General features: G+C 42.0%; 1 protein-coding gene across 1 annotated transcript in view; it reads left to right on the plus strand.

Annotated features, from left to right (window-relative positions):
• Window positions 1-20,807, plus strand: part of LOC115100963 — a 122,465-nt gene that overhangs the window by 10,272 nt on the left and 91,386 nt on the right. The gene's annotated exons all lie outside the window — the stretch shown is intronic.

The raw sequence follows: 20,807 nt of genomic DNA on the forward strand, positions 1-20,807 counted from the left end.
GTGTGTCACAAAGCCAGCAGAAGGCTGCTCTTTCCTCCTCGGTCTGGGCAGGGGTTGCCTGACTTCTCCTATATTGGGTATCACCGGAAGCTGCTCTTGCTTCCTTCTCTTCCTGGCCCATTGGGAGGTGGTTCTCGCCTCCTTCACCAAGATTGGAGCAAGATACCACCAACACCTTTTCATATGGGCCTGGCAGGTCATCAACTTTATTTTCCCTTGCCTGGCCTGGTAGTGAAGCTGCTGATGCTCTCTTCATCCCATGGGGCCTGGATGTGAAAACAGGTGCATGCTTTATAAATCCAATGCTGACTTTCGCTGCTGCTTCATCTTCTTCCTTTCCTCAATGCTTCTTGCCCTCATCTGCTGTCGGTAAAGAGGGAGGGAGACTCTAGATTGGACTGAAGGCTTTTCTGCTGGCTGGGAGAAGGGGGAAGTGTGCTGGGCAGGAAGGTATAGGAAGATAGGAAGGAAGGGGTGAAGGAGGGGATGTTGGGGTTGCTGGGTAGGAAAAGGTGAAAACAGGAGAGGATGGGGCTGCTGGGCAGGGATGAAAAATGGAAGTGGTGAGAGATAAAGGTGTGGGGGCTGCTAGGTTGGGGAGAAGAGATTTTGGGGGATGCTGCAGGAAGGGGTAGGAAAGAGGTGGTCAGATGTATGCTGGATAGGGCAAGGCAGGAAGAGTTGAGCAGGGGGAAGAGGATGTGGGGGAGGGGGATGTCAGGAATGTTGGACAGGGATATGAGCATATGATGGGTGCATGGAGGACAGTGACTGGGTATAAGAGCCATAATATGTCTGTTTTGAGAGTATGCATGTCTTCTCTCTCTGAACTTTGGTTAGTGAAGGAGGAAATATATTTGTTTCTAGTTCTCCAGTTTTGCACTGCATGCAGAAGGTGGTCTTGGTTTCCATTCCAGTTTTTCTTTCCACATTTGTAATTTGTGGTCTTTTATTCTATATTTAGTGAAGGCAGGTCTGTTTGTGTTCTGTGTGTATGTGACTGAGTTGAGGTACTTTTTATATCAGTCTTATTTCTTGTATTTTCTCAGTATGATATTGCACTGGTGGTTTCATGAGTAGAGCTATTACTGTTTCATTTCTTGGAATTAGTGCTGCTGCAGTATGGCAGGTTTGATAGACATGTACAGAGTGGGGGTATTTTTTTTCCAGGTTTTGTATTATTTTACAATGCACCTGGTAGCAGAGGGAGTTTGTGATGCTGTTATTGAGATACCAGAATCAAAATAAATTTATTTATTTTTTATTTTTTTTTTGGTGAATTGTACAGGGCAGTGCTTTAGTTCTGCTCTGCACCCATTGTTAGGAAGCAGGAGATTCCTGTGGATGCAGAGCAAATGTTTACATTTTCTCCCATGATGGTTATGTGATCAGTGTGTAAAGCATGTGAGCATCCTCTCTCAGGTGTGTCTTGATAGAACAAAGGTTGAGAACCACTGCTCTTACCTATTCTTTACAGGTAACCAGCAAACACCTTTTGAGGTCTAAGGCAACGCCTGAAGGATTCAGCTGCTGTCTACAAATTTTCTTTTTAAAAGTTCCAGGCAGTGTTTCACTAACTGATTTGTTTACCTTACAGAAAGATGCTGCTGTTCCACATCCAACCTGGAGAAGGAAAAAAAATTAAAAATAAAGGCCTCTGACTTGGCCTATATGGAATTCCTGTTTCTTTATCATTCTTACTGTATTTGGCTCGATTAGCACACCAGGTTTCCTATTCAAGACTGGGGGGGGGGTATCAGTGGGCTATGCATGAAATTCTCAGACTGGTGGCATACAGTGTGTTACTCAAAGTTGTAGTAACTGCGTATTTATTTTAAAACACTACTTCTACTCTGCAACTTCCTTATCTGTCCAGCTCGGATTACGATAGTCATTAAAATATCACAATACAGCAATAAAACATATTAAATAAAATAATTAAACAGTCTTACTCAAACTTTTAAACCTCATCCAGATGCTTCTTCAATAAACATAGTTTAGAAAAGGTCTTAAGACTATTTTAAGTCCTGTTGTTCACGAAATCCTATTGGCAGATTGTTTGACTCAGGCACAGCTGCAGAGGAAAAAACCCTTGCTCTTGTCTGTACCTATATTTGAAAGCTTTTGTGAGATTGCAAATGGACTTTATATCTATTCCAAAGCAAGTATCAGTTTCAATGAGTCTTTAACTATTGTATGTATAATAGTAGAAAAGATATTAGGAGATTATTTCAGGTTTAGTATTCCTAAACCTTATTGCTGTTACACTGTTAAGACTTTTGCTAATGGACTGCTAGGAGTATACACTTTTTAAAAGGGAAATCATACAAAAGGGTGGGAATGCTTTAGGGGCTTGACTGCATTTCTGTTGTGCACAAAGGCCCCAAGTCTCAGAACTTGGAGAGCAATTAAATGGTATCTTGAAGATTAAGCTTGCTAGACTTAACACATGCAATTACTCTGAAATGACCAAATCTCCTTGACTGGTATAAGAACCACGTCACATTGCAAGCATGGACTTTCTCCTTATGAGATCATTTATTGGATGGTTTATGTCTACAGTTTCCAGGCCAAAAACATCTGTGGACCCTGACTTTGCCTAGGATGAACTGATCTTGCATTTTATTTCTTAGCTACACCAGCAGTTGAAAAAGAATCATTTCCGTACAGCAGCTGCATTACTTGAATTTGTATACCCTAAAGTATTCCAGTGAAAGAACCATCTACAACCCAGGTGGAGAGGCCCCTACTAAGTTCTTCTGGTAAGCCACTTAGCATGAAAACTACAAGGACTTAATCACTGGGTCCATGCCAGTCATTGTAAAAAGACATTTGCTCCGATTATTGCAGTTACAGATGAGGCCTGTGGGTGGGCCATTGACCTCTTCTTGTTTGCAACCTCAGAGTAGTAAAACTTGAAAAATTACTGAAAGTGGTCTTTTGAGAATCCAATGTAGCAATGTGCATTTCTGTCTATTGAACATAATCTTTGGAAGAAATGGCATGAATATTTCTCTTCATCTTCTGAGCTTCCTCCACAAGTATGAGTCCAGTCAGTAATCGATATGTTTGCCTCACTTATGTTCTACAAAAGAACAATAATCTTACTAATTGCTGGGTCTGTACTCATATCTCAGTCTCAGCCTATACCTTTATGGCTGCCTATGCTTTCATTACAGTACCAGCGAACTTTACTGCCCTGAATAGTTCTATGATATACCATGGCCGTGTTATCCTGCCGTTGACTGTGAGAATCAAGGTCTCACTTCTTGGACCCTGCTAAATGGTGTTATCAGTGCATTTCTGCTGGTCATGGCCTTTACTCCTATGAGGACGATTTCCCTTATTGCTGTTACACTGTTAAGACTTTTGCTAATGGAATTTATGTTCTCTAACTAGGTTGGAGAAAGAATGGGTCCTGCACCATGTATTCCATCAGCAGACTCTGCTAGTGGATATTTATTACAATGCTACTATTCTAATGCTTATCAATCCTGTGGTTCCAAGAACTATCATCTGCTTCCAGTCTTTACCTGACCATGATTGCTAAGTTTCTAATGCTCTTGTTCTTGAACCTGTTTCATCTTGGCTCTATCATATGATAAATGGTGCAAAATCACAGAAGTCCTCTTCAGGAAAGAAATGGCAAGTGTATCCCCTATTCATGCTGCTAGATAACTTTAAGAATGGTGGATATGTTATCTGAATGGGACGAGCTTTCAAAAGAACGTCATCTTCTAATACTTTAAGTCACTCTTGGGTACACCATTTCCAACTTCTCCATCCATTGTTAGGTCAGTGCTTCTACTTATCTAGATATCCATTCCCATTATTGAGTTTGAACAAATTTGTGTTACTTAATTCCCAATCTCAGAGTCTGTGAACTTAGAAAAGTTTGTGAAAACTCTGTCCTCCATAGTAGAGAGAGAGCCAATGAAATCCAGTAAAGGATTGGCACGACTCACAAGTGTCCTCACTTGCTGGGTGTATTCATGAATCACAGAATGGTTATAGACACTACTGGCTGAGAAAGGAGGAGTTTGCCAGCTGATAAACATTTCCTGTTGTGCTAACACTGATTATGAAGGCCAAATAAAACACTTTCTTCTCTAAGACTTGGTTAACCAGGCTCATGAGTTTAGCCTTAAGAATACTGACTGGGGCTTGGAATTTTCAAGGCATAAGATCATTATTTTTAGGCTTGGGTAAAAAGGTTGCCTAGAACATTGTTTTAATTATTTTGTCTTGGTAATTTTGATGTGTATTTGTCTAAGTGCCCAATGTTGCTTACCTGTAACGGGTATTCTAAGAGGATAACAGGATGCGGAGTTGGGTCTCCACTTTGTGAGATTTTTCTTTACTTCTATATTATAAAACTGAAGGGACCCCACATGGCCATCTGGTATAATGCATGCTGAGCTTGCTCACAGAGGCTCAATCAAAATTCTAGAAACTTTGACATTAGTTTTCTGTGCCAGGCTCCATTGGATGATGTCACCCATGTGGGAGGACTGACATCCTGCTGTCCTCGAACACCTGTTACAGGTAAGCAACTCTGCTTTGTTTCATTCTATCCAGCAATCTATGGGAAGTTCCGGATGTGTTTCTGATTCCTTGGGACACAGGCCTCATGTATACTTTTCCTCCAATACTGCTTATAGCGAGGACCATTCAAAAATCTTTAGGGAACCAAGCCAAAATGATCTTGATCACACTGGCATGGCCCAGACCACAGTGGTATGCCTATATGGTGTAGTTCTCCATCTAACCTACCATGAGACTCTGAGACAATCCTGATTTACTGACCCAAAAGGACGGCCAGTTATTGTACCCGACTAGCTCAACAGCATGGATGTTAAATGCTCGGTCTTAATTCATTGGTTACTACAGGACCCAATTCAAAATGTTCTCTCAGTGAGGAAACTGTCCATGAGACACAATTACTCTTTCAAATGGAAGCTTTATTCCCAATAGTGTGTTTTGCACAGCTTAAACCTGTTCTCTTGCTGATTCGACATTTGCTATCATACTTGCATCACCTCTCCCAGTATAGTTTAGCAACTTCATCCAAGCATGTGCATCTCATTGCCATAGCAGCTACCGTTCGCCAGACAATGGGGCACCAATTTCCACGCATCCCCCTAGTCTCCAAATTTATAAATGGACTTCTACATTTATGCCCACTGATTAGGAGACCATTGGTGCCTTAGGATATCAACATCATTCTCGCCTCACTAATGAAAACTGCTTTTGAACCTCTAGAAACGGCATCTCTGAATTCTTAACCTAGAAATTCCTTTTCCTTGTAGCACTCACTTCTATGTGCAATAAGCAAATTGCAGCCTTAGTTTACTACACCACCTTATGTGCAATTCTTCTATGAGAAAGTGGTTCTACAAACACACCTGAAGTTTCTACCGAAAGTGGTTTTCACGTTTCCATCACTCTTCTGACTTTCTATCCAAAGCCTCATGCACATGATGGGGTGAAGTTGTTGCATGTATTAGACTGCAAAAGGGCTCAAACATACTACAAACGCAATCCCACTGGAAAGCGCCTCAATTATTCATTTTATATGATCCAGACAGATTGGGTACCCCTGTTGCAAAGAGAAAGCTATCCAGTTGGATAACCAGTTGTGTATATAGCACTGCTATACAGCAACAGGGCTCAACCTTACCAGTCCAGTTAGAGCCCATCAGGTGTGACCATCAGCTTCCTCCATTGCACATCTTGGAGAGGTGCCTATAGAGGACATTTTGTCAGGCAGCCACCTGGTCATCCATTCACACATTCACTTTCCACTGGATGCTTTAGTGGCCTTGGACAGCATCTAAATAGAGAGCTCTCCATGGTGAAGGCCAGGTTGCTGTATCTAAAATGCTTTGCTGCAACCCTCAGCTTGGAATTCCTCACAGATCATGGCTTATTTAGTCCTGCTTATTGACAGAAAAAAAGCAAATTTGCTTACCATAAATGGTGTTTTCTATAGATAGTAGATTGCAGATTCTTATTCTACTAGCTTTGGAAACTGACTGAGAAGACTCTGGAGCAACGCCCACATGGGAACTCCCACACATACTCAGTAGAGCCCAAAGCTCTACTAGTTTAGAAAGAGAACTCTGTTCAGTGCTGCCAGATGATGGCACCCTCATATCATGGCTAATTCATCCTGCTATCTATGGAAAACACAGTTTATGCTAAGCAAACTTGGTTTTGTGACCTTGATCTTTTTCCTTCTGCTTCCTGGGGCTTCTTGCTCAATAAGAACTGACCTCTGTTAGGGCAGCAACACCTAATCTTTCATTTGCAACAACCCTGGGTTCCCTTCACCAAGTTTTAACCTCCTCTGTCATTTAGCCTAGCCATTACAGTGAGTGTTTTGGCCAGGGGCCACAGACTGCAACTCCCCCCAAGATCCAGGTACATATGCACCCTAAATCTGGCTATGAGGTTTTGACATTGGGCAGTGACTAAGCCTTCCAGAGCCTTCCAGAGCTGCTGCTAGCAACAAATTAGGGAGAAAGGGAAGAATTTTCCAAAACCTGAAATGTTTTTGAAAGCACATAGGGATATAATCAAATATTGCACAGTGCTTTTAAAATAAGCAGTTTTACTAACATCAGTTGGATTCGCAGATAATTAAAAGGTTGTAGTTTCTGTCATTCTAGCTTTGAGATATTGGATGAGTGGTATGTAAATGAGGATATGAATTTTTTTTTTTTTATGGGATAAGGCTGAAAAATTATTTTCTCTTTTGGAAGATGTATAACACCATACACCTTCGAGAAGAATTTCAACCTTGCCAAGTTTATGAATGGAGTATATTTAAAGCAAGATTTTTAACCTAACTGACCAAAATGTAAAAAATCAACCAAAAACTAAAAACATAATTATTGTACATTTTGGATTGTAACTGAATATTACATCTAAATAAATGTTGTACACAACTTAATTGTTGTGATTTTATTTATCAACCTTCAATGATAGCAACATTACAAGAGAATAAATAACAAGAATATGCACAACAAAGATAAATATAACCTGGAAAGTTCCATCAAGAAGGCATAAATATTTAACATTTTATAAACAGTCAATTGGTGAATTTTTTCCATGATTAGGGGCCTGGCGCGTGGTAAGAAAATCTTTGTTCTCTTCCTGGTGGCACTCCTGAAGCAGCTTCCTGTTAGGCTCCACAGTGGGTTACAGGGCATGCAAATGTGTGTACTTCGAAGCAAGCCCCAAATCATAGACAAGATAACATATATATATATTTTTTTTTTTATATTGAGGGTGCATAGTGCAATATTTTAGTTGAGTTGATGTACCTTTATTAATACTTGAATTGTGTTTATTACTTAATTGGCTATACACAAGATTTACCTATACTAAGCATAGCAAGGATCTGAAAGACATGGGTTATAATTTTCCAAAAAAGTCTGGTCAAAATGCATCCTTTGATCAATCCCACCCCATCGTTCTATCTTCCCTACTAGCTTCCCTCCCATCTGCTCTTTGTGCCCCTCTTTTGCTGTCCTGTGCATCTAACAAGATGCTGGCTTCCACCTATATTCCCACTTTCCTACCCCCTCCCAAAAAAAATATTATACTTTTGTATAGTGCATACCAGATGTGTGTGCAGTATTGTAAAGACACATTGGACAATTACTCCATGAAGCTTATGATCAAGTATCATAAAATCTGTTGGGGGTCTGTAAATAGTTAAAGGATAATTATGGTTTTCTATTTTTCATTTCTATTTTTCAAAACTAGAATTTGATAAATGTTTGTAAATAGAATATGTAGGAAATAGTTAACCAGAGCAGGACTAAACAATACCCTGGTGCCAGGTTATCCTGGTACTGCACTGATGTTGGGGGTCCTTACCCAGGCCAAAAAGCAACTGCTTCCAGGGCCCAGGCTAAGCTGCCATAGCTTGGAGCTCTACCTGGTCTCTAAGCTCCGTACTGGTGAGCTGGGAGGGAAGGGGGGAGAGTGCATGAGGTGAGAGTGCCTGAAGGGAATGAAAGAAGTAGGGAGAAGAAAAAAGAGAAGGTCTGGGAAGAGAAAGCAAAGCAAAATATAAAAATTAGAAGGAAAGAAACACAAAACCTAAAAACAGACAAAAATAAAATGCAATGTAAGAAAGCAATAAGTTCCACCCAGAAGTTAAAGGAGCCTATGTTTTGGGATGCTCACACTTGTAGTTCACACACATTCATGGATCCAAAACAAAATCCCCATCACCACCTCTGCCAGAGTCCTCATGTTCCCTGCAATGTCTCGAAAATTTGGTGTGGATAGAACACACACAATTATTCACTAACACAGAAGAAAAAGCAAAAAGACAAAAAATAAAAATTCCCTGGTTCTTAAAAGTTTTTGGCTAGCACTTGTTTCCTACATATTTTTCCACCCTGGAACTAGACTAGAACAGTATCCTTAGTCAGAAATGACAAAGAACAGTTTTAAAAGCTGTGCATATATAATATCTGTTAATTTTAAACTATTCAAGCCACAGATGGGGAATTACATGATGTGCTGAAAGGCTAGGACCTGCTTTCTAGCCACTCCAGAGGCCTCCCCCTCTCAGAGGTTAAAAATAGCGCATTCATTTGTGACTGACTTCTCTTCTTTTATATTTATCGGTTTTTGAATGTGTGGCGATCAGACTTTTGTGCTTCAAACTTGTTTTCTCTGCCGCGATGTCAGGCAAATCCGCGAAGAAGGACAAGGAGAAGGGCAAGGCCATGGACTGCAAAATGGCTGACACGGGAGAGGAAGGCTACCTCTGCAGAGCAGCAGAATCTGAGGTCAGTGACATTGCAGCGGTCATGGTGACAGCTTTAGAGGGTAGATTTGATTAAAATCTATCAAAAAGTTGAGCTCCTGAGTTCACAGCTCGTGGATATAATTAAGCAACTGCAGGCGGCAGAAAAAAAGAATTTCAGGCACAGAGGATCGTGTGAGTAACTTGGGAGTCTGAGCTGTGGCAGAGCCTCAGAAATTTAAAGATACATTGTTGAGGGAGAGAGCCACTCCAGATAAAATAAGCCTCCATTTTGTGGGATTTTCAGAATCTGTTATAGAGAGAGATCTCAGAGATTTTGGGGAAATGGTGCAGCAAAGAGCTTGCTCTAACTCATACATCCTGAAAGAGCTCATAGATTGGAAGCGAAGCCCTCTAACTCTAATTGGCCAAGAGTCGTGATAGCCAGACTGGCTCAGTTTTGCTCAAAAGACTGAGATACTTTGCACCTATAGGCAATCTGCAGGACTCCTGTATGAAAGACAAAAAATGTTTATTTTTCAAGATTATTCCAAAGCAGTGTTAGTGAGGAGAAGAGCATTTGCCTGTTTCTATACAGTAAGTGAAGAAAAAAAATATACTTAACTTAGCAATATCCAATGAAACTAATTCAAGGAAAATCTTTCATTTTTGAGACAGCCACTTTTTTTTTTTTTAAACAAACTTCAAGTGATTGATACACTCAAATTTGGCATTTTGGTAAAGAGATCTAAGACATGCATGTGGTTTGTGCCTTTAATGAGCCTGTTTCATCTTCATAGCATCTGCTTGGGATTCTTTTCATAAGAGAAATTGTGAGTTTCTTTCATCATTTCAATACAGTTATTGACTTTGAAGGCTGTGGATGCTTCTGCATAGGAATTGGTTTAAACCCATGTCATTTTGGACATTTTATGAATGTTTCGAACTTTCATTGGCTTGATCTAGTGAGAGGGGAAGGTCTTATATTTCAGTTTGAATATCGGGAGAGGAAGCATGTTTTGATGATGCCACTGTGGCTGGTGACTGATTATTGTGGGATTTTGGGGTTTTTCATTGGGGTGGTGTGGGTTTGGGGGTTTAAATTGGTTGGGGCCAGATTGGGTACTTTGGCAGAAATTTTATTCTGTTTTTCTTTTTCTCATCTTTACATTTTTGATGGGGATCTAGTCTGCAAAGCCATTAACCTATCATTTTAGTTTAACTTTTATTTTGACCTATAGGGTTTTTATTTAGCACGTTTTATAATCCAAAGACTCCAAAATCAGATCGATGCAAAGTACAATATAACATATATAAACATAAAACTAATAAAATATTAAAGCATTACATCAATATAAACAATTATAGATTCAATATAAATTCCTAGTTTGATTTTACATGTCACAACATAGCACTCTCTTGGCAAATTTAACAAAATCTCCCAAATATATTCCATCAAAAACACTTGAGGTTTAGAAAGTTATGAAGTTAGCAAAATGTTGGCATTACTGAGATGATAATGTCTATTATACTATTGTAACCTGTATACAAAATCAAGATATTAACACTTGATATATAAGAAAATATTATAAATTAAAAATTAAAAAAAAATTAACAATATGATATCGATGTAAAATGTAATGACACAGTGGGGACTTTAGGGACATCTTTTTTGGTCATGTATGGTAGTTCAACTGTTCTGGCATAAAATATGTTCTATAAACAATATAGCATTCAAATATTCATAAAATCTCTTCACAACAATGCAGCTGCTTATTACAGAACAATTTTTTATATAGGGAAGAGGACCATCATAAGAGCTAATAAAAGGCCATCTTAACATCCTTTTTCTTAGCATCCAGTTAGATGAATCCAGAGCAAGTGGGTTATGCATTCCTACCAACAGATGGAGACGGAGTAAACTGATGTCACAGTATATACACCCTAGCAGTTACATCAGCCTGCCAGTATTCTCCAGCTCCTGCAGATGGTGGACGTGCAACTCCCCACTGGGGTTTGCGTCATTTTAAAATAAAGGAGAATTAAGGATAAAATTTGCCCCGCTCTCCTGTGGTCCCTCCCCCAGTTGAGAATTCCTGAGGTGATTTCTGTGGTCCCTCAGATGTGTGCCTTTTTCAGTAGTTTGTTTTGCTGGTGTGGACTTAACTGCTTGAGCAGCTAAAAGGCAGCAGGTGCAGGAAGTTGAGCGTGGCAGTGACCGCACATGCCCTCTTCCTCTGCAGCTGGATCAGTCTCTGTGCTCAGCCAATACAGCTCTGAGCTCTAGTAAGTTAAAAAAAAAAATAGATAAAGAGACTTAGCAGGAGGTTTTTGCGTTTTTTTTGTACAGGGTTTCCTCCTCCCCCGGGCTCTGTGCGCTGTTCCGACATTAGTTCTGCTCCGTGGGAGGTCGAGAGACATGGGCAGCCTGGCAGGTTGAGCAGCCTCCTTAGGCTAGGCCAGGCTCTGAGGCTTTTCACTGTGCACTATGTGGTAGGCCGCAACAACTTTTCACGTGCTTTCTAAGACTGCCCTCTACAGGATTGTCGGTGCGGCTTGTGCGTCTTACTGTGTGTCCAGGTTGTGTGCCCTTGTAGTCTGTGCACCCACATTAAGCGATGCGTAGTGGCTGCGCACTCACGTATGCAAACAAGTGGTACTGTGTGCTTAATTTTTGGCCACCTAGATAAGCGCTTAGGGGTGTGTGCCTCAGTGTTGGATGCATAATTTGTAGGCACCTAATTGAGTGCCTATCTAAAAAAAAAAAAAACAAAAAACCAAAAAAACCCAGCTAGACTCATGCCTCTGGCCACCTCTCAGCGCATTGTTGGCCATCATGGCGCCTGGGCCTAAGAAGCATAAGCGTCTTTCTCTTTGCACTGCTTGTTATATACGGGCATCTTAGCCAGGAGTGCCTGCTGATTTGTGCCAGTGCTGTTTGGAGGCACAGGGTGAATTGTCTTCGTCTGATTTCACTAAGCCTGGTTCTTTCCAGCTGGATGTGGGTCTGGGTAAAGATGATTCAGGTAGGGCGCCTGATTTTGGAACTCGCTTAACTGGCTCCTCAGCAGGGGAAGGTAGCTCAGTGAGTACACCTCAGGTCCCTCCCAGCCTGGATGCTTCTACTTTTTCACGGGTAGAATTTTTCCAGGGGTTGCAGTCCTTTCTTTAGGCACAGTCCTCTGTGCTGTCCCATGCTCCTAGAGCAGAGGTGCAGGAGGAAAATCTTGCCTGGATTTTTTGTTGGGTGCCGGAGTACTCCTGGAGCGGCAACAGGCCTTCTGGATGGAGATCCAGATGGCACGGATGATGACACCGATCCTGCCTCTCTTGAGGATGGTGAAATTCCCCTGGATTAGAACAATATGGAACTATGTTGCGGTTCTTTCATAGAGATGAACTGCCAGCTCTGATTTCCCAGACTTGAAAATTGCTTGGAGTTCCTGGGGCAGATTCAGTGTCTGAGCCAAAGAGAAATCCCATTTTGGTTTCCTTGCGTAAAGCCTCTTGTTTTTCCCCCGTGATAGAGGCCATTCAAGAATTGATTAAGTGGGGCGCCCCAGAGGCTATTTTCAAAGCAGGTCAGATTTTGGAAGGCCTGTACCCTCTGGATCCAGTGGTAAGAGAGCGCTTATATTTTTCCCAAGGTGGAAATGCACTTGTATGTGTAGTCTCCAAGCAGATCACTATTCCTGTGGAAGGAGAAGCAGCCTTGCTCATGCTAAAAAGATTGAGACTATCCTTAAGCAAGCATTTGAAGCAGTGGCAATTACTTTGCAAATCACTTCTTGTTGCTTGGTGGATTGTTCTTGTTTGCTTCTTTCCCAGGAGGTTGATGACTCTGGGGTAAACTTCAGGGCATTTGAGAAACCAGCTACTGCCGCCTTGGCTGAGACAGGCTGTGATTTGGTCCACACTTCAGCCAGAAGGGTGGCTTCAATAGTAGTGGCCAAGCGTCAGTTATGGTTGAGAAATTAGTCGGCTGATGGTGACCTCCAAGGTTATCCCACCAAATTGCCCCTTAACAGCTTGCTTTTGTTTGGCTGCGAGTTGGAGAAACTGGACAGTAAGTGGGGTGAATCTCTGGTTCCTCGTTTGCCGGAGGACAAGAAGCAGGCGCAGTGCACCCTTCACATGAGAGGGCATACTAGAAGATCCAAGCGTTTTCAACCTGTAGTGGAGCAACCTTCAGATGCCTCGACCTGTCGGTGGGTCTCAGTCCTTTCGTCCCTGACAACCCAGAAGAGGTACAGGCTCAGGTAGTGGGACCTCCCGAGCCTCCCACTGAAGATTTACTGACTCACCCCCGGGAACAGGAGAAAGGGGGATGCCTGTCTCTCTTATCAAAGGTGGGGTGAAATCACATTGGCTCAGTGGGTCCTGGAGGTGATACGAGAGGAATATGTGCTGGGGTTTTGAGGTGTGCCTTGGAACCTGTTCATGGTGTCCCCCTGTTACCACAAAAAAAAACCAAAACCAAAACAGGCAGTGGAAACTGCATTGGCAAGGCTCCTCAGTATGAGGGCTGTGGTCCCAGTGCCCAAGTCTCAAGAAAATATGGGGCAATTTTCCATTATTTCATTGTGCCAAAGAAGAAGGGCTCTTTTTTTTTTTTTTTTTTGTCCCATCCTAGACTTCAAAGGTGTCAGTCATTATCTGCGAGTTAAGCATTTTCGCATAAAGACGTGCTCGGTAATAATGGCTGTTCATATGGGGGAATTTTTTACCTTTCTGGATATGTCAGCGGAGTATCTTCACATTTCCATCCGACTAGAATATCAATGCTTCCTGCAGTTTGCAGATCTGGGACACCACTTTCTGTTTCGGGCACTGCCCTTGGTCTGGCCACTGCTCTCAGACCCTGTTCCAAGGGTAATGGTGGTAGTTGTGGCAGAGTTGAGAGCGGATGGACTCCTAGTACCACCTGTATTTGGATGACTGGCTGATTTGCGCCAAGTCGATGGAAGAGAGGTTCCTGGTGATTCACAAGGTGATTTCCCTGTTTCGGGAGCTTGGCTGGGTGGTGAACCTAGCCAAGAGCAGTCTTCAGCCTACTCAGTCGCTGGAATACCTGGGGTTCAATTTGACACTAAGCAGGCCAAGGTGTTCCTGCCGGAAGCTCGAATTCAGAAGTTGCTAGCTCAACCCCATCTGAACACTCTGCACCCAACCATATGGTTTTACCAGCAGGTCCTTGGCTTAATGCCAGTGATCTTGGAAGAGGTGCCATGGGCAAAGGCGCTTAAGTATCCTCTTCAACACTCCCTGCTGTCTCGGTGGAATCTGCAGTCTTAGGACTATTCCATTTGGCTCCATGTGCGATGGAGGTCTTCCAACTGCAGTGGTGGCTGCAGGTGGATCATCTACAGAAGGGAGTTTCGCTATCCCCTCCAGACTGGCTAGTCTCCTTGGTTAGGGAGCTCACTGTCATAAGCTGACAATGCAAGGTCACTGGAGTGCAGAGAGGCTCTCTGGAACATAAATTACCTGGAGGCCAGGGCAGTCTGTTTGGCATGGTTACAGTTTGGTTACAGGCTGCAGGGTTGCTCGGTCCGCATAATGTCGGACAATACAATGACTGTGGCTTAAATCAATCGGCAGGGAGGTACAAAGAGCCAGCAAGTGTCGCAGGAAATAGATCATCTTATGGAATGAGCAAAAGTGTATCTCCAGATCATCTCAGGCTAAGACCACGTAAGAGCAGACTTTCTCAGCAGGGGGAGTCTGGACCCAGGAGAGAGTGGGCATTGTCAGACAAGGAGTTTCAACTGATTGGGGATCACTGGGGGTCTCCCATTCCTGGATCTGTTGGAGACTTTGAGCACTGCACAAGTTTTGCACTTCTTCAGCCGCAGAAGAGGTCTGAAGTCATTAGGGATCGATGCCCTAGTGCAGGAGTGGCTGGAAGACAAGTTGCAGTATGCCTTTCCTCCATGGCTCATGTTAGGCAGATTGATTTGAATGATCGAATGCCACAGAGGGATGGTGCTCTTGATTGCTTCAGACTGGCCAAGGAGGCTCCTGGTGGATTTGCCTCTTCAACTTCGGGCTCACAGGAACCTGTTGCAGCAGGGGCCTGTCCTTTACGAAGATCCGACTCAATTTTGCCTTATGGTATGACCCTTGACAGGGCTCACTTGCTGAAAAGTGGATACTCTGCAGCAGTGATCTCTGCCTTGCTAAGAGCTAGAAAGTTCTCCACTTCCTTGGCTTATGTGTGGATTTGAAGATGTTTGAGGCCTGGTGTGAGGATCGTGGTATGCTTCCTTGTTCAGTCAAGATACTGTTCATTTTGGAATTTTGCAGGATGGCTTGAATAAAGGCTTGGTCCTTTATGCTTTAAGGGTTCAAGTAACCGCTCTCGCCTGTTTCAGGGGTCCAGTCAATGGTGGATCCTTGGCTTCTCATTCTGATGTGGTCCATTTTCTGAAAGGAGTGGAACATCTTCATCCTCCTTTGTGTTTCTGGTGCCCCTATGGAATCTCAATTTGGTTTTGGATTTTTTTGGTAGGCTCAACGTTTCGACTGCTATGTACTCTGTCCTTGTGGTTTCTGACCTTGACAACAGTGTTCCTTGTTGCAAATTGTTCTGCGTGAAAGTAGTCTGAGTTTCAGTTGAACCAGTCTGTCTCCCTGCTATCTCTGGTCAGAGAGAGAGATGTAAAAGTCTCATCTGTTGCGGCCCTTGGATGTCAAGCGGCATATGCTCAGGTATCTGGAGGTCACTAGGCTGTTGCATAGGTCAGATCACCCTATGAGGAAAGGCTAAAGAAGTTAGGGCTGTTCAGTTTTGGAGAAGAGACGACTGAGGGGTGATATAATAGAAGTCTACAAAATTTTATTTTATTTTTATTTTATATATACCGACATTCATCTCAATTGAGATATCACACCGGTTTACATTCAGGTACTGCAGGTATTTCTCTATCCCCAGAGGGCTTACAATCTAAGTTTTTGTACCTGAGGCAATGTAGGGTAAAGTGACTTGCCCAAGGTCACAAGGAGTGACAGCAGGACTTGAACCTTGGTCTCCTGGTTCATAGTCCAGTGCTCTAACCACTAGGCTATTCCTCCTCCCAAATCATGAAAGGACTTGAACAAGTTAATGTAAATCGATTATTTACTCTCTCAGATAATAGAAGGACCAGGGGGTACTCCATGAAGTTAGCAAGTAACTCAGTTAAAACATATTAAAGAAAATTGTTTTTTCACTCTGTGTGTAGTTAAGCTCTAGAATTCATTGCCAGAGGATGTGGTTACAGCAGTTAGTGTAACTGGGTTTCAAAAAGGTTTGGATAAGTTCCTAGAGGAAAAATCCATAAACTGCTATGACAGAAATTAATAAGCAATAGTAGTTTGTGATCTATCTAATGTTTGGGAACTTGCCAGTACTTGTGACTTGGATTGGCCACTGTTGGAAACAGGATACTGGGCTTGATGGACCCTGGGTCTGACCCAGTATGGCATATCTTATGTTCTTATGTATGCCTGTTTGTCCTCCATGGTAGTACTAGACAGGGAGAGCCAGTAGTAGCTCGCTGGATTCGGGAGGTAGTCACGGATGCTGGGAAGCCGTTACCTAGTTGGGTTCAGGCCCATTCCACTCGATCTCAGGCAGTGTCATGGGCAGAAGTTAGATTGTTGTCTCCTGTAGACATTTGCTGAGCTGCAACATGGTCCTCCTTACACACCAGGTATTACAATCTGTATGTGCAAGCCTGGGAGGATGCAGCCTTCGCATGTGCAGTTTTGACTGGACCGCAAGCAGCCTCCACCCCCATTCGGAAGTAGCTTGGATACATCTCACTTGTACTAGATTCTTCCGGGCCCTAAGAAATAAGAAATTACTACTTTCCTGATAATTTCCTTTTCTTTAGGACAGTCAGGTGAATCCAGCTTCCCTTCCTTGTCTGCTGTATGATTGCATAATGATCCTCCTGTGTGCCTACATGTTACAGGGGTTACTGGTTAGTCCAGTCTGTACATTCTTTCCTGAGCTCAGTGTTGCCTGTTGGCTGAGTATTGCAATGGTTATCTGTTTCTAATCAAGTTTTGCTAGTCTGTCTACAGATGCTTTTGAAGAGAATACTGGCAGGCTGATGTAACTGCAGGGGTATATATACTGTGACAGTTTGCCCCCATCTCCATCTGCTGGTAGGAATGCATAACCCACTTGTTCTAGATTCATCTGACTGTCTAAAGAAAAGGAAATTATCAGGTAAGTAGTAATTTCTCAATTCAAACTAAAAGCTTCAAGCCTTACATTGCCAGCAAGATATAATCATTGGTCCACATATAAATCCACAGTTTTGCTTTGTTGAAAAATGCAATAAAAAGCGATTAGTACTTATCAGGTGCTTTTCTTTTCAAAACTTTGCAAATACAATTGCATACAATGTGGTCCACCTCCCATTAAATCCAACCCGACGTTGATCACGTTTCATGGTATCCACTGCTTTAAGTGCGAAAATTCAGTGCATTGCTGCTATCACATTTCACTTCAAACATGGACTCATGTCTCCAGAAAATTACACAATAACTAAGACACAAATGGAAGATTTTTAAAATTCTCTTCTCCAATCCCATTCTCCACCAACATTGGATGTTAATTTGAGGTTTAACACAACCACTTCGTTCAGATTAAAACCACACAACCAATTCACTCTCAAATTTTAAACCAGGAGGTGACATGGCATTCCAGCAGGGAGGATTGAAATAGACTGCTACTTAGAGCAGTTGGTCTGGGAACTGATGAGAGAGGGAGCATTTTAGACCTAATTCTTTATAGAATGCAGAATTTGGTGCAAGAAGTAACGGTGGTGGGGCTGCTCAGCAACAGTGATCATAGTTTCACTTATTGACTGGGAGGACATTAAGTAAATCTACAGTTCTAGCTTTAAACTTTCAAAAAGGATGCTTTGATAAAATGAGGACTTTTTTTTTTTTTAAACTGAAAGGTGCAGCTATAAAGGTTAAAAGTTTACATCAGGCGTGGTCATTGTTTAAAAATACCATCTTAGAAATCCAGACCAGATGTATTGAGGTGAACAAGGCTATTTTAGCCAAAAGAACTTTTTTCAAAAATTGGAAAAAAGATCCATCTGAGGAAAACAGGAAAAAAGCATAAGCATTGGCAAATTAGATATAAAACATTAAGGTGGGATAAAAAAGAATTTGAAAAGATGCTGGCCTTAGAAGCAAAAACTCATAACAAAATCTTTTAAAAATATATCTGAAGCAGGCAGCCTATTGGGAGTCAGTTGGACTGTTAGATGATGAAGGGGTGAAAAGGGGCAATTAAGGAAGATAAGGCCATCGTGGAAAGACTGAATTCTTTGCTTCAGTGGATACAAAAAAAAACTGTTAAATAAAATAAATAATATTGCGAAATACCAGTACCGGAAACTGTATTCAATGTTGATGATTCAGAGGAACTAATACAAATTTCTGTGATATTGGGGGTGACCTCAACTGTGTAGTCCACCCGGATCTGGATAGACAGCTGCCTCCTGGCATAAAGGTCCTAGGTTTTTGTGAAAAATTTAGCACTACTGGATCTCTGGTGGGTCCTACACCCTGGTGAAAGATTTCACACATGTGGCACAGGCTTATTCTATCCTGGCCAGGATTGATTATTTGATATCTGAGGTTTTATTACCTCGTTTCTTAAAGTTTCTATAGAAGAATTGATTATCTCAGACCATTCTCTGGTCTTGGGTAGTTTTCAGGAGGGAGGTCCTAGGGGAAGCATTGGTTGGAGAATGCCCGCTAATTTGGTGAACAACCCTGAGTTCCCCTCAAACCTGCAGCGTAAGCAGCAGGATTTTGTTGAATTTAATGGACAGCATTTAGATACTCCATTGTTAGTAATGTGCGTAAGAAGTGTAATATGGAAAGTTAGGCACTTGTAAAGACACATTACTTAATGATCCTGACGTTGCATGCCAGGGCAATGGAATCCCTGTGATATTTAAAATATCACTTATTTCAATTTGGAAACAAATTGGGGCACCTACTGGCTAACTTATTGAAAGGTTAGGAACATTCCAAATGTATTTCTTCCATTAAAACTAAAAAGGGTACAGTGGTTACTGCTACTGCAGACATAGCGCAAATGTTTCATGACTTTTATCAGCAGTTCTCTAATGCTGAGCCTGTAGTTTCTGAAGAAATGTTTAAATTTTTAGATGGCTTACAGTTTCTCGGTCTTACAGAGGAAGCCCTATTGAAGTTAAATCGTCTAATAGATGTGGCAGAAATTATGGAAGCTATACAATTTCTAACTTCCATGAAGGCTCCAGGGCCTGATGATCTGGTTGCCGCTTTCTACAAAATCTTAATTGCTGAGCTGCCCCTATTTTTGCACCAGATATATGAAGCTATGTCAGTGGAAGGCAAAAATGTTGCAGGCAATGAAGCAAGCCTACCATTGTGGTACTTCCAAAACCGGGTCGGGATAAACAACTGCCATCGTCCTACCATCCTATTTCACTTCTAAATTTTAGATATAAAGATTTATGCTAAAATTCTGGCTAATCACTTGATATACTTGATGCCCAGGTTGGTGTCACCAGATCAAGTGGGTTTTGTCTATGGCAGGTGTTTGACAGTTAATATGTATAAGGTGCATGCTGCTTTAGAGAACTGCACATCCAAACCTACGCTGTGATGCTGAAAAGGCCTTAGATAGGTTGGCCTGGCCTTTCCTCCTAACAGTATTGCGGAAATTCGGATTTGAGAGGGAACATAAGAACATGCCATACTGTGTCAGACCAAGGGTCCATCAAGCCCAGCATCCTGTTTCCAACAGTGGCCAATCCAGGCTACAAGTACCTGGCATTACCCAAAACCTAAGTATATCCCATGCTACTGTTGCTAGTAATAGCAGTGGCTTTTTTCTAAATCAACTTAATTAATTAATAGCAGATAATGGACTTCTCCAAGAACTTATCCAAACCTTTTTTAAACCCAGTTACACTAACTGCACTAACCACATAACCTGGAAACAAATTCCAGAGTTTAATTGTGTGAGTGAAAAATAATTTTCTCAGATTTAGTTTTAAATGTGCTACATTTAAAACTAATCAATTGTCTGAGCCCTTTTCTCTGCAGAGGGGGACTAGGCAGGGGTGCCCTTTTTATCACAGCTATTGTTTATTTTGACTGTCGAACCCCTTATTCTTAAATTGCACCAGATGGAAGTCACTGGAATATCTTTGGGCTCATTTCAAATAAAAACTCTATTTGCAGATGATATCCTCTTATTGTTGTCCAGTGCTAAGGTTGCGCTCCCAGTGGCGCTTCAGATTTTCTTTGCATTTCAGTTATTCTTCGGATTCAAGCTAAATTTGGATAAAACGGAAGTGCTTGATATCTCAGGTGCTTTACAACATAGCTGGGGAAATTTTCCAGTCAGGTGGGCTGGGGATACTATTAAGTACTTAGGTATTCGAATACATAGAAATCCGGACTTGTGGTACTCTCTTAACATCCCACCAGCTCTAAAGAAGCTGTGCCAAAAATTAGGGAGCTGGCAGGCACTTCCCCTTTCATTTCAAGGACGTATTGCAGTCATCAAAATGATTATTGCTCCTAAATTATCTTTTATTCATGCTTCCTTGTTACCTTTGTGTTAAAGAGCAACATATCATACAAAATATGTTGGGGTGTTCATTTGGTGAGGGGAAAAAGGCATGCCTATCTTATGCTACTCTTACAGCCCCAAAAGCAAAAGGAGGTTCCAGATTTTAAGTTGTATAAATGGGCGGCTCATCTACGTTTTTTAGGGGATTGGTTAAATGGTACATCTGATTGTATGGATTATCGACTGCTTACAGCACTTTAGGCCCCCTTCCATCCATCTGCTGTGCTGCATGCTAGGCTGGTGGATCTGCAGAGTTTCAAATTCACTCTAAATTAATATGGTGGCTCGGTGGACTTGGACGTCCCTCCGGAAACTCATGTCCCTGCCACTCTGTTTCCTGACACCTGTCCTTGCGCATGACTCCTAAGTTGCCCCTCCTTGGCCTTAGCTGGA

The sequence above is a fragment of the Rhinatrema bivittatum genome, chromosome 11 (assembly GCF_901001135.1).
Source record: "Rhinatrema bivittatum chromosome 11, aRhiBiv1.1, whole genome shotgun sequence".
NCBI lineage: Eukaryota > Metazoa > Chordata > Amphibia > Gymnophiona > Rhinatrematidae > Rhinatrema > Rhinatrema bivittatum.